This window comes from Emydura macquarii, unplaced genomic scaffold, assembly GCF_026122565.2.
Source record: "Emydura macquarii macquarii isolate MOO-44397 ecotype Brisbane River unplaced genomic scaffold, CSIRO-AGI_Emac_v2 contig_1253, whole genome shotgun sequence".
Taxonomy (NCBI): Eukaryota; Metazoa; Chordata; order Testudines; family Chelidae; genus Emydura; species Emydura macquarii.
This window is the reverse complement of record NW_027131390.1, coordinates 24,383,810-24,398,307: the sequence shown is the minus strand read 5'-3', so window position 1 is coordinate 24,398,307 and position 14,498 is coordinate 24,383,810. Positions and strand designations below refer to the sequence as shown.

The 14,498-nt window shown below is 40.1% G+C and overlaps 1 long non-coding RNA gene across 1 annotated transcript; it reads left to right on the top strand.

Moving 5' to 3' along the window:
• The first annotated feature begins 530 nt into the window (after positions 1-530).
• On the top strand, positions 531-11,084 carry LOC137153973 (uncharacterized). The gene is made up of 3 exons (XR_010919984.1): positions 531-624; positions 10,111-10,256; positions 10,987-11,084. It is a non-coding gene; the product is annotated as an uncharacterized lncRNA (long non-coding RNA).
• Positions 11,085-14,498: the final 3,414 nt, after the last annotated feature.

Sequence of the window (14,498 nt, the reverse complement as noted above, 5' to 3'; positions counted from 1 at the left end):
AACCTCCTCCCCATTCAGATCCTTGAGTTCCTCAGTCCTGTCCACTTCCCTAACTAATTCCCATAATTTTTTAAAGTTTGCTCTTCTCTTCTGTGTCAGAAATAGTATTTTATTTTTAGTTACAAGTAACATATCTCTATTGTACAGTATTCTTATCATTCCATACTTAATATATTTTAAATTCTGTCCTGAACAGTATTTATAAATTCTTATTAAAAGAGAATAAAGACAAAACTGAAAAAGAATAAAGAAAAAGAGATCTATACTAGTAATAACAGTATGAACTGAATTTAATACAGCAGATGGAAGGGTAGTGTGTGGGCAAGTCTTTGGTATTTGTAAAGCAGCCTACATCTGCTGCTAATGATGTTAATAGTCTGATTTATTTCAGTTGCTAAAGTAGAGAATCTTAGTAAGTTAAGTCAGATGAGTGGGCTCTTTCTTTTCCAGCTGAATAGGACCAAAAAAACATAACAACCCTGTGATAAGCCCATTTGGTATACAAAAGGGATTTAAACACAAGATTTCGATATAATCTAAGGCTAACGCCAAACATAAAACTGTAAAAATTGTGCTCTCATCACAGCATGAAGAAAGGGGTGAGAAATGCATCGGAAATCAAAGGTAGGGGTTTTTTTTGTTTTTTTTTTTTAAACCTTAAAAATTATTTTATAACAAGAGAACAAGAAACCCAAGGTACAGCTACAGCTGTCAATGTGAAACTTACATTCAGTGTTATCCCAGGGGATGCAATGAGGTAAGATTAGCTGTACTTTATGGTGAACATGGGCAGAATCTATTATCTGAAACATCCCTGAATAAAGAAAGAAGAGAGGTTGACAGACTTGGAAGGCAGGTGAGCTGATGTGTTCTGAAACAGTCTGGTACCCCTAATGCCTTTCCTACCATTATTCTCCTTTTTCTTGATCTTACACCAGGGAAGCACAATTTTGGTCTTAATGTTTTGTGATGTAGTGTCATTACTCTCATTTCTCCATTCCTTGGTCCTAGAATTTTTAAGGCTTAAAAAGAAAGACAGCAACACCCACAGCATCAAATCCCCAATAAATATTATGGGCTAAACTGCATTTTATGCACAACCTTGTGTCACAGGCCCAGGAGACACCATGGGGGGCAGTATATAGTTTGGGGAAGTAATTTGCTAAAGCCTGTCTGAGGGTGAAGCTTACCTCTCTGCCATGTAGCCAGCAACCCATATGCTTCCCTCAGATCTGGGAAGCCCTGCTATGGCCCTTATTCCCTGCATGGATGAGTTAGGGCTAGTTGCAATCTAGCCCTATAAATACAGCAGTTGGCTGTATCACTCATCCCGCAAAACATAATGCCTGTTGTTTTGGTTATCATTTCTCAGAGGGTCAAACTGGAAAAATACCCTGCTGCAATTTGACATGCTGGTGTTTTTTCAACATCTAAAATCTAAAAGAGGGTGAGTTGCCCAAGATCAAACAACGACTCAGTGGCAGATTGAGGATCAGAATCCAGAAATCTTCATTCCCAGGCCCTTGTTATATTCACTAAGCAACACACTCACACTGAGTTTAAGGCACAAAACATCCCTTATGGGCATACCATGGATTTAGAGTCAGATGTTCAAAAGTGTGTGAAACTCAGGTGCATATGCACAAACCCTAGATTGCATGCATCAGTGTACAAATGTACGCTCACTCTGGAGTTTGTTTGAACAAAGTGCAAGTGGAAAATATGGCCCTAGTTTAATTTGTTTGTAGGGAACTCAGCTTTTGCAGTGTACTCAGCAAATAAAAACACACACCTTCTCTTTCATATTCCCTTGCTTACCATGTAACTTTGCCACCTCAGCTCAATACATAGTGTTTTATGGAAGCTCAGTCATCTCATGTTAAGCTAAGCTATCTACATTATAAAGTTACTGAATTATTACCATATGATGAAAATGTAACGTGAGAATGTAAAAAGAGCTTTTTCCTTCTTAAATTTTGTTGAGCATCCGCAGTCTATCACAAAACAATGTCTCTCCTTGTGTGGAGACAACTATACATAAGCCAGCAATAAATGAAGAATTGGGTTAGGCACAAGCAACGCAAAATGCAGTCTGGAGCAAGCAGGGCATGCAAAATGGTAAGTCCTTCAATGTGCATGTAATTAAAGATGAAATATACAAGTCTGAAGGAACTGATGTACTGTAGGACAACATGTGGGCACAAATCTTGACTTGTTAAATGAGTTCTCATGAGGAAAGTTAATCTGAATTATTAGAGACAAAAACAGGAGAACATTTACCTGTACTCTGGATACAAGGCAGGGAATCAAATGGATCTCTGTTTATTGAGATCTCAGCACATTTAAACAACATGGTTCCTTTAGCTTCAATGGAGCAATGCTGTTTTACACCAAATGAGAATCTCTATGTGGAATTTTTTTTATTGATTTTAAAAAAAAAATCCAAACCTATCCTGTCGTTTGATTTAGATTTTATTACCATACGCTGGCTGTTCAGTGGCCTCTGTGGAAAGAGTTAGTGGCCTTGATTGAGTTACTAGCGGACAAGCGTTCAGTCCACATCACAAAAGCTGCAGTAACGCTCAGCTTTGTGGGCACTGTCTGTCAGCAGAGAGACCAAGAATTGGGTGGGTGAGGGGACTAAACCATTTCATCTGAGAAATAGCCTCCTCCAGTTCAGTATTGAGGCAATTTAGTAAAGCAGTGGGATCAAGCAAGGCTATCTTTGTGCACATTTCACCAGTACCACATTCACTATGCAGATTCCCACTCTCAGCCATGTTTTTAATTATTTACTCATCTCCTTTTTTATTTATCAAATAAAATAACCACCACACTAAAGTATTTCTGTGGTTCCAGGTTGCTATTTCCAAGAATTGTACCTTTAGTCCCTACAAATTTAGTCCCTACAATTTCTTCCTGCACTTCCCCCATTCTTTGTGATGAAGTGCCCCTTCTGGCTATATATTTTCTGACGTGGATATACCTTCTGTACAGCACATGCCACGTATCAGGTACTATCCGGTAAAAGTTTGGCACTTACTTACAAAGAGTTGATGTAGGGCTGTTTGTGTACAAAGGCACCCAAACCAACTAGCGAAACCTAGAGCAAAATTAAGATCTCCATGGCAAATACCAAAGAAAACCAGAGTGTTTTTAAATAGGAGAAATATTATCGAAAGCTTGAGGAGGCTGCATTATTACTATTATTGATGCTATAGTACATTGATATCATTATTAGAAGTTATGTACTATAAGTATTGACCAAATAGGGCAGTGCTGCTTGGGGAAGGGAACTTGGCAATGGTCTAAACTAGAGGGTCCCACACTTCACTGCTTATGCAGGCCAAGTTGTACATCCAGTGAGAGAGAGTAGCATATTAAGTTGCTGGCTGTGATATGTATAGGAAGGAGCAAGGGGAGCTGAGAGATCGATCTCCCTACAGCACCAAATGGGCACTTTGGGGGCCTGATTTTCCTCTCACTTACACCAGTGAAAATCAGGCTTTTCTGGTTTTCCAATTTCACCAAAATTAATGTGATTATATCCATTGATGTCTAGAACATTCCTTGAAAATTTGGAATTGATTGGATATGCCCTTCTCTGTTAAAGAGAGACAAACAGAGAAATTCAATCAGCTGAGTGTAAGGACTCAATTCTCTCGGCCAGCTAGGCATCCACCATTGCTGAGTGCTTTTGTTAATTAATTTGTTAATTTTGTGCCAGTTCTTCCCCTTTTTCTCATTGTCTCATTGTTTGGTGAAAAAACGTAGAGGTGAATCTCACTATTGCGTAAGTTGCGTGGAGAGGTTCTCATGTCATTTTAGCTTACTTGAGACAGAATGGGCCCTGAGTGCCCTGCATAGTCCATCATTAACATTTTATTTGGCAGTCATGTGACTGCTTCATGAACTTCCATATGCTACATTTACTCCATTGTAATTAAACATTAATTGATGGAAGCTTTTTACTTGATTTTGGCCATCTTCCTAATTGGAATAATTTATTGCAATATGCAAGTTTGTTTTCTCTGATGCTCTTCTAAGCCTGACAGCTTCTGCATATTACCGGGGGTGGGGAGAATACAGGTTGATACATATGAGGTAGCCTGCACCACCAGGCTCTGCTCTACGAGATGTTTGAGGGAATGCTGTTGGTGGTTGTCTTTCCTGCCTAATACATGGAGAGCAGGATTATGGTGGTGCAGAAAGACTGCTGGGCTTCCCAAAGGAGACATCCTTCGGAGATGCATACTCCTCCATATGAGATTTCCTCTACCTCAAGCATGTCTCCCACCCTTGAGATAAAGAGGAAAACTCATTTAATCCCGGTTGTCTTCTATGGCCTTGTTGCTTCACCTTTGCTGAAGAGAAATGGCAGTTGTTTTGCTTCCCCACACACAAAGAGAGCATTCTTTAGTCTTGGTGGCTTTTATTTCAGATTAAAAAAAAGCAGGAAAGAGAATAAATATAAAGTCTCAAAGAAAATTAGAGTGGTTCACTATTTCAGTTCTGCATCTGAAGTGGAACACAGATACAGCAGTTGTCACAGAGCTGTCCCTGCACCTGATGGGTAGGTTTCTGTAGGTGTAGATTTTCATTCAGTTCAGATCTTAATAAGGACAGGTTTAAAAAAAACAAACAAACAAAAAAACTAGTCTCCATACTCTTCAATTCTACAATTCCAGACACAACAGAAGAATGGCCTTTCCTAGTCTGACTCCACTTCTACCTTCTGAAAACAACAAAAGTCCTTTCAGAAATAAATATCCACCCAACTGGAGGAGAAACTGGGAAAGCCTGACTCAGCCTGATTCACCTACCCCGCAATAAGAGGGACTCTCTTGGACTTGGTGTGAATCAGGAGTAACTCCAGTGTAGACAAGAGAGACAGCAGCAGTGGTGGCCATGGCTGGTGACAGTAAAACTCATGAGGTCAGATTTAGTTTTAAACAAATGACTTTTTGGAGTGCAGTTAGGCATGAGAATACCAATAAGCTCCAACTGCAGCGTATACATCTGCTCTAGCTGAGACGCTAATGATAACTCCGGGGTTGTGACTCAGACCCATGTAGCATAGCTAGCTATAGCTTTGTGAAAGAGAATTTCACAAGGCTTAACATTTTAGTCAAAAGGTTACACAATTAAAGGCAGCAGATGAGGGTTGAACTTGTACTGTAACTTTACACACTGTAACCAGTTTTGATTATAACTTTATAACAAAAGACATACTCTTAAAAACCACAAAGCTAAGATCCTTTGAAAGAGCACTATTTCTTTAGCAACACCATGTTTAAAGAGTCATTGAGACCATAAGCTGTCCAGAAGGAATTGAAGGTTTATGAAATATACTAGAGAAAATAAAAAAAGGACCTAGGCTCAACTGTGGGACCTGGCATGGAGTCAGACTTATGAAAAATATCTTGTCAGGTTTGTACCTGGTCCCACCATTCCAGGAAACAAATTCAGATTTTTGTTTTCTAGAAGAGATGTCATACCGAAAGGGTCCAAAGGTTCTTCACAAAGACTGGGGGCCATGAGTTGTATGTTTTGGAGTCAGGAACCAACTTTGCAACAAGAGGGCCGGACAAGAGGCAATGGATTCAAACTACAGCATAGCTGATTTAGATTAAATCTCAGGAAAGACTTCCTATTTGTAAGAACAGTAAGACCATGGAACAGCTGTCAAAAAGGAGGTCATGGAAGCTCCTTCACTACAGGTTGAAAAAGGAGGCTGGGTAGCCATCTGTCTTGGATTTGTTGTGTCTAAACCATCCTACATCTTGGCAGGTGGTTAGATTAGATGACCTTTGTTGTTCCTTCTAACCCTTTGGTTCTATGATTTTAAGAAAAAAATAAAGTCTCTTCATTATGACATAGATTTAAAAACAGCAGCAAACACTCAGTCTCCTGGGGATCAGTGCATCAGCCAGAGTGAGTACGGTGGATGGCATCACACCAGGCGTTGTGTAGTGAAGTTCCCAGATCTGGCTCAATCCTGTGAATCCACAAATCTCTAGGGAAGCCCCACAGGCAGTGGTAGGTAGGGTCAGGATGGGCACCGCTTTGTATGTTGATGGAGAGTTTGAGAGTACAGCATGCTGGGGTGCTTTTGTCCATCCTGGCGACATGGCCGAAGAGCACGCAACACCGTTTTTGATTACGGTGAGCGACTGAAGGCAGGCCAGATCTTTGTGAGATTGTGACATTTCACCCAAAGCAAATCACTTTATGCTCAGGATTTGGTGCGGACAGCAGATATGGAATGCCTCTAGTCACTCCAAGTCTGCCTGGAAGAGGGTCCAGGTTTCTGACCATATAGCAATAATTTTACATACCCACAGACCAAACTGAAGTAATAATTTGGTTGCTCTCTTTGGTCGTCTATGATGTCTCAATTCCATTTCTGCTGCAGCTGTGCCATTATCTCAAAACTACACCCACAATTGGCTGACACACTGATGGTCTCAGAAGAGAGATCAGTGATAGAATTCGCTTGAAACCTCACTTCACCTCCAACCTGGAGAAGTGGTACCTTCCTGGCTGGGATGAGAGATGGTAGGTCTGCTTCCCCACTGCCTTGTCTCTTGTGTAGTCATTTACACCTGTGCAAAGTGGGTTTAAAATACTCCTACTGATGTGAGTACAGAATTCTGATCTGGTGACCTTTTACACTCAATTTGTACTGATGGAAATGACTGCACCACGTGTAAGGAAGTGGAGAGTTAGGTCCAGTGGTAAGAAGCCAAGTGGGGAAGCTTCACCCAGGGTGTCATTCTGTTAACAAAGGGAAGGTTATTGACCCTTTGTGGAAAGGGGGTACTGGGATAAACTGACTCTGTAACTTTTGTAATAACAATTCCATTTATCTTTAAAATAGAAAGAATTTCAACCTGCCGTGCTGGCAGCTGAGCACCTTTCACCAAATGGATTGGGAACAGGGAAAATAAAATAGATACTGAGACTGTAATAATGCTGGGTGGAGTTGCAGAATCCCCTATTCACAACATCATTTGTTGAGACCACTAGTTCCTTTAAACTTGGAATGTATTTTGCAGGAAAATTCCTATACGACAAATGCAGAAGCCTCTCTCTATTGAGTGGGGTGATTTAAAATCCCTCAAGAATAAGCCAAATCTCTATAATGACATAGTGAAATATGTCTTTCTGCCAATTACAGGGACATTTACGTGCACTGCAAAAGTCAGGACCCTGCTTTCCTGCAAGCCTGTTAGAGAATAAGACTGTAAGAAGCTCTAGATTTTTCCTTTCTCCAGTATGAGAAAAGAAAATAGTTTCACCTTACTGGCTCCCATCAGATCAGGAACAAAATCCCACACCACACTAATTTTGTTTCATTATCTTAGAAGGCTAAAGTTAAAAATCTATCTTTGGGCAAACAAATGGTGTCAATAAATTCTGCCGCCCTCAGATACATTAGTGCAAATCCCAATGAATCAAAAGAAGTCGCCCTCGTAAGGACAAAACTTGGACCCGTGTAAAAACAAATACATCTTTTAGAAGACAAAATATGGCTGAAAATGGAGCTGGTGGGGAATTTTTCAACAAAATGGTTTTTGTTTGGAAAACACTGACTGTTGAAACCAAAATGTTGTGTGGGAAAAGGGTTGGTTTCAATGAATTTTTCGACAAAAAAATTTTGAAGTTCTTTTTAAATGGTCAAAACATTTTATGTTGTCGTTTTCTAAAGGAAAAATTCATTTTTTCCATTGTGAAATAATATTTTGGTGTGAAATTTAAGCTAACTATAATAAGAAAAATGGCTGAAAACAAAAATAAACTTTGGGGGGATTTTTGGTTCATGAAAAATGTTCAAGATTTTGACTTTCCGCCCTGATTCCAGATGAGAATTTTTTTTCCAAATCTCTCAAACTTTCAGAGGACAGGAACATAATTTCCCACCAGTTCTGTCTGAAAATACAACCACCCTGTAGAAACACAGGAGCATGGCTGATCTTCCTTTTGCAATTATATAACTTGAAAGATGCTGCAATTTGCTGCTGTTATGATTATATTCTTCAGTGACAACAGGGTTAGTGTTTCAAGAGCTCCTCAGTTGGCTCCCATGACCAGGTATCCAGGTGACTCAGTGCCCCTGTAGGGGACCATGCAACCCTACCACATCCTCATCCAATAGTTTTGCTAGGAGCCAGAGAGGGCATGTCTATACTGTGATATAAACCAGCGGCTCTGAGCCTGGCTCAGCTGGCTTGCGCTGTTGGGCTACAGATAGCAGTGGCTCTGAGACTCTCCCTTCATGGGGTCTCAAAGTCCTACCTCCTGCCTGAGCCCGCATGTCTATACTGCAATTTTATAGCCCCACAGCCCAAGGCCGTGAGCTTGAGTCAGCTGATTGGGACCAGCTCTGGCTATGCTGTGGGTCTTTTTTATTTGCAGTGTAGGCAAACACAGCATGACCTTGTTTGTAAGGGGAGAGGGGGGATGGCTACATCCCAGCAAGGATTCAGCACTATAAAGAGGGAGAAGGAAACAAGGCTCTTGCTAACCAGAAGCAAGCAGCGCTAGGAAAAGTGAAGAGAGCTCTTCACTAATGTGCGTATGTGTTTTATGGTTTGGAATTTACTGGCTGCAACACATCATGGCAGGAACGCAGCAGCCACAGACTTTTATCAAGTGTGTGAAGATCTTCTAAAATGAATCAAAAACCACAGAGAGAGTTTTTGTGTCTAAACCTGACTCTCCTGCAATGTGTCCATCTAACAGTGTAGACTCTCCCTGACGCACATATCTTAGAGCCAGATTTCCAAAGGTACGTAGGCAACAAGATAGGTGCCTACTTTCAAAAGTGCCTAAGCTGGTTAGGTGATTAACTCCCACTGATTTCAAGGACACAGACACCTAACCTTCTTAGCTGCTTCAGGAAATCCCACTAGGTGCCTATCTGCAGCGTTAGGCACTTAAATACTTTTGAAAATCTGGCCCTTAGTGCAAAAGTTTTGTTCCTCTTCCCTGGAATTTATACACACAACTCTTGATATTAATAATACAGATGGATGAATATTTTTACTGTCTTTTTGTTTTGTCTTTTTTTCCAAACATGGCTTTTTCATCAAAATGGGAATAGCCATTTTCCACAAAATGTTTGTTTTCATTGAAAAAATAAGATTTTTGGGGTTGAAAACTGAAAAAATTCAGCTGACAACCAAATTTCTTCTTCCCCTCCCCCCACACTTTTTGGATGCCAAAACCCAAAACATTTTGACCAGATCCCCGGAATGTTTGGGTTTTTTTAAATGAATATCCAAAAACCTTTCAAGAAAAATCTCTAAGAAAATTAAAACTTTTTTGGTCAGAAAGTTTCAATGGACAAAAAACCATTTTGTGATCAGCTCTAATCAATAATAATCAAAATACTTTAATTCAGTTATCCAGCCTCTTTGTTCCACCAGAATAAAGAGGCAGGCAGATTCCACCCGTGTCCGGGAATCCCTAGGTGGCATACAGCTGATGTAGCCAGCTCTATGCAATCTACTCCTTGTTCCCAGTATAAGGACCATTCTGGGCATGTGGTTGGGGCAATCCTGGGCTGGCAGAACTGCTTAGGTTAGAGCAATGGTTCTCAACCCTTTTCATATTACCCCATGTTACAAGACAGAAAAGTTTCAGGATTCCCACCCTCCTGGAGTTCTGGGAGCCGCCTCCTGTCTAGCTATAAAGAAAGGGAAGATGGTTTTGACGTGTCTGGACCTCTTCGCAATGTTCCCTACCTTTGGGTTCTGCAATGCCTACGCTGACAACACATGGGTTAACACATCTCTGAAACTGCTGTAATGGGGATAAATTGGCTCACTGCCAGGCCCCGGGAGAAGGGAAGCACAAAGTGGCTTTCAGCCACCTTTACTTTTCTCCTTGGGTTCTGTACCAATCAGGCTTGGTCAGGCGCTAGGATCTGGCCTGATGCCTTCTGCCTATAGAATTTCAGAGTACCTTACACACATTAATAAAGTTAGCTCACAATGTCCCTGTGACTTAGACTAGTAGTATTATGCCCATGAAAAGAGAGGTAAATCTGTGCTTAAATTCCCAGTTTCAAAAGAGTCCACTGATTCTAGCTGCCTCCATTTTCAGGTGCCCAGCGTGACAAAGCTAGGGCCTGAAATGTCTGCCATTTCAGGTGAAGTCCATGGGATTCGTGGAAGCTCAGAGAGAGGAATGGAGTGGATAGGAATGAAAACCAGCACTTTGAAAGCTGTGTGAAGAGCGAGGATCATGGGGTTTGCATTCAAGTCATGTAGAGAAATTATTTGACTGTTTGGATGCTCCTCACAATCCCAATTGCAGTTCTAAAATACTGTACAAAATGACCTGTCACATTAGAAATCCTGAAAGAAAATACCTTCATTCTTTAAGGTCACATTCCCCGGTTTCATGTGCGAAATCACCATTTTTGGAACACTGGTTGCATTATATTAAGACTTCTCTTTGCAGAGGAGCTTTTAGTTGTGTTCAGTTCACACTTAATTTGTGATAGAGAAGGTATTTTTTTTCTGAGTTAGCTTCTAGTAAATATGTCAAGAATTCAGGAATCATTTTAAAAAAACAATAGTATCTGTTTCCCTTAACATTTAGAATACTGAGTAGTTTTCCTCGCTTTGTGATACGTTTTACTTTAAGGTATTTTGTTGCCATAGTAAAATGCTCCCATCCCATCATACTGGTTTTCTTTTAAGCTACACCTGTCACAAACCGTCAATATCCCAAGTCACTTCCTGTAGATCTGTTTTAAATAATGTTGCAAATACCTTAAAACTTCAGTTTGAATTTGTATGATGCAACTCAAATGTCTTTTCTAAACACAGATTGCGAAAGCAAACGAGCTATTCACAATCAACACGACATACCAGTGCTAGGGTGACTGCTAGGGCTGAGGGTAGCTGGGGAAAAACTTCAGAAAATTCTTTCTCTGATTTGTTTATTGAGTCCTCTTTCCTCTCCCCCTTGCAGGTGTGAAGCAGGTTCCCCCTACATCCCTAGCTGCGTCCTGAGCCCATGAGCCCTGTCGCTTGTCACCCTTATCCTCTTAAAGAATGATTTGTCAATAGATCTGCAAGTTTCAGTTTAATTTTTTGACCCTTTCCCCAATTATTCCTTCACAAGAGATGATTTGGCTGACTTTAGTGGAATCACACCAATGTTGAATATAGCCCAATATGTTTAATAAGTTACATTTATTAGTTATTCTTATTATTTATTTGTATTGCTCAGAGACCCCAATCAAGGGCTCATTAGGCTAGGCACTGTACACTGAATCTGAATCCTTCCCGCCCTGTCAGATGTTGCTTAGGACACAAACAAGGTTCTGCCACCCCATCTATCATGCTGTTTGCTGGACTGGCTACCTTGTTGTTTCTATAACTAACTCTTTCATGAGAATAGACTGTTGCCCTATGGCTTAACCACCACTGGAGGACCAGTGGGCTGCTTTTCATTTGGTCCCTACCCTCTGACCTGTCCAGCTTGAGTGGCTTTACCAAGAGTTAAGACTGTTGGCAGCATAGCTCACAGGGTCAATGGAACACACAAACTCTCCCACAGTGTCAAGGTTCCCAGGGAAGGAGGTGCTGCACATACATAATAAAAAAGGCAGTCTTTGCCCCCACAGAGCTTACAATCTGAATAAATCCTGTTAATCTTAATAAGATGCCTTCCTACTGTTCTCCATGCCACTGGCTTGAGTCTAGCCGGTGTCATAAATGTATTTGGTTATTGAGAAAACTGTTCTAAAAAAAAAAAGATTTTAAAACACCTCACCACTGATTTCAATAGGAAGACACGGTAAAAGTGCAGAGAAAGATGCAGGAAAAAAGGAGCTGCTGGTTAGGAACCATGTCTGTAGTCATTTAATTGAGATGCATTATTTTAAATGATTTTTCTATACAATATTTCATTTCAGTCATTAAGGCACTTTTGACACTGATTGGAATATGAAAGGTATGTTGCATAATATTATCTTGAAAGGTTTTGTGTATGTGTCCTATTATATGATAAGACCACTGTGCACTTGTTTCACTGCATAATCAGACCTGATTAATGTAAATCAGTTTGGAAAGTCTATTTTTTAAAATTTTTATTTAGAGTAAAACCTTTTCAGATTAACAAATCAAGAGTACGTGCACATAGCAGAAGACAGGGATCCATTTAAGCCTTTCAAATATTCAGACATCTGGATAAATCCAGCCTAGATTAATCAAGTCTGACTGTATAGCTTTCATTGCCCAGACTCTTGTTGAAATGAACAGGATGCTTGTAACATTGCTTTCACTGTGAAATTATATAGTTAAGTGCAATGGATAGTAACAATGAGTAGGAAACTAATATGGAATAAGAATAATTTGGTGGTTAAAACATCAAGGCAACAGTATTGGTTTGTAAACAATTATGTTGCAAAATTTTTAAAAAAGCAAAAGGAATTACCCACAGTTCTTATGTAGTCCCTGATAGAGGACTATATAATATAAAATGCTGTGCCTAAACACAATTGGAGTCCAGAATAAAGCAGCAGTCTTAATACTGAATTTCTTTGCTTTTATAGCTGTTAGTCAAACCCTTTGTATTATTTTTAACACCCTTTTTTGTATTTTAAATGTCTAATTTCTTTGATGGGGAAAGGGTGAAAAGGGGAGCAACCAATTTAATTCCATAATCCTCCTAAGCCTCATTTAATACAGTCCCTCTATCTTGTGTCTGTGAATTTCATAATGGTGCTCGTGGAGTTGCAGCATTTCACTGGAAAATGTCCCATCATCTATTTTGCAGCCATTCAAGGCAAATGGTTTACAGTGCTAAGCATCCTATTAATACAATTCATATTGCCAAAAAACAAAACAAAATGTAAAAAACACCCACACCAGTTTGGTCAGGTCTTATTGCTGCAGTGCTGTTTATAACTAAGGAAGCTTATTTTCTACTTGCAAGTCATTATAATAAATTACAAATAGGAGCATTTCTCAGACTGGTGAACTTACACATTCAGTTGAGGTTCCTCAGTGATACGATGGGCTGGGCTTCCAGGTCAGTTGTTAAAATAATACCATGGTACTGAAGAGATGGTGAAGGAGATTTCCCTGACTCCAGTGAAGTTTACCTCTTTTTTGGATGTGGCTAAACCACCCTTGCCAGACAGGACTTATTCCTGGATCTCAAAAAATGTGGCTGAAATGCAAACTTTTTGTTTAAATAACAAATAACAAATATTTAAGAAAAAAACTCAAGGGAGAAGAAACCTCATACAAGAACTTCATCTACAGCCTCCTCTTTAAATTATGCATATTGGACACAGTCTTATGCTATCAATATACACAGTGTAGTTAGGAGTACAGAGTATGATTTTCAAAGCTGTCTGTGATTCCTGAGCACAAGTCCTATAGAAAGTCAATAGGATTTGAGGGTGGGATTTTTTAACTATCTTAGAAACTTGTGCTCCTAAATCACTTGGATGCTTCTGAAAATCCTACCCAGTGTGTGTTCAAGGAACAAGGTATGAACATTTCCTGCAAAATGCAGTTTAATATAAATGTGTTGTCTCCTTATATGGTCATGAAACTTTAAAACATTTTTGTTTAAATGGGGAAACAAATGAATTGATCCCTCAGTTAGCTAACTACTTGACAGATAATATCAACTAGACCAGGTGTGCCTAACCTATGTCCCACGGGCCATACACAGCCCACCAGAGCATTTCATAAGGCCCGCAGCCTGCTTCAACACAATATACTAATGACTGATTCCTTAGCATTTTGTCCTCATTTACATTATTTTAGTTTACAGAAGTGTTCCAATAGGTTGTTTCTATGTACAGTATTGTCTATCTAAATACATATGAAACTAGCTGAACTTAAAATATAAATCAATACAGGTGACTTTAAATCTTATTAAAATATGTAGAATCTATTTGGCCCACACGAGGTTGTGCTTAGGTATATTGGCTCTCCCATGTAATAAGGTTGGGCACCACTGAACTAGGCCCTTGGTAGTCTGTTCTGACACGATGGACACTGTCAGAGCAGGAGGAAGCAAAGAATCATCAGTGCTGTAATCCCAGGAACGGAAATGTGGCCAGGATAAGAAGTTTGGACTGAATGTGGGAGGTGGGGGCTCACTTGTCCAGATTAACGGAGGACAGTGACAAAGAGGGGAGAAGAGAGGGGTTTGGAGAACAGATCTGGAATGCAATTTTTGGCCATGTTAATTTTAAGTTGCTAGTGGGGCAGACAGATGTCAGAGAGACAATCATGTAAGAGACACTCTGGGATGCAGAATTAGATGGTGAGAGTTAAATGAGGAACAAAGAGATGGTAGCTGAAACTGTGAGCAGATGAAATCATCCAAAGGGAGAGTGTTGCAGGAGAAAAGAAAAGGGCCCCAAGGACAGAACCCTGTGGAACCCTCACAGAAAATGGGAGGAAGATGGAAGAGGCCCCTCCAAGGAGATGTTGAAGGAATGCCCAGAAGGGTAG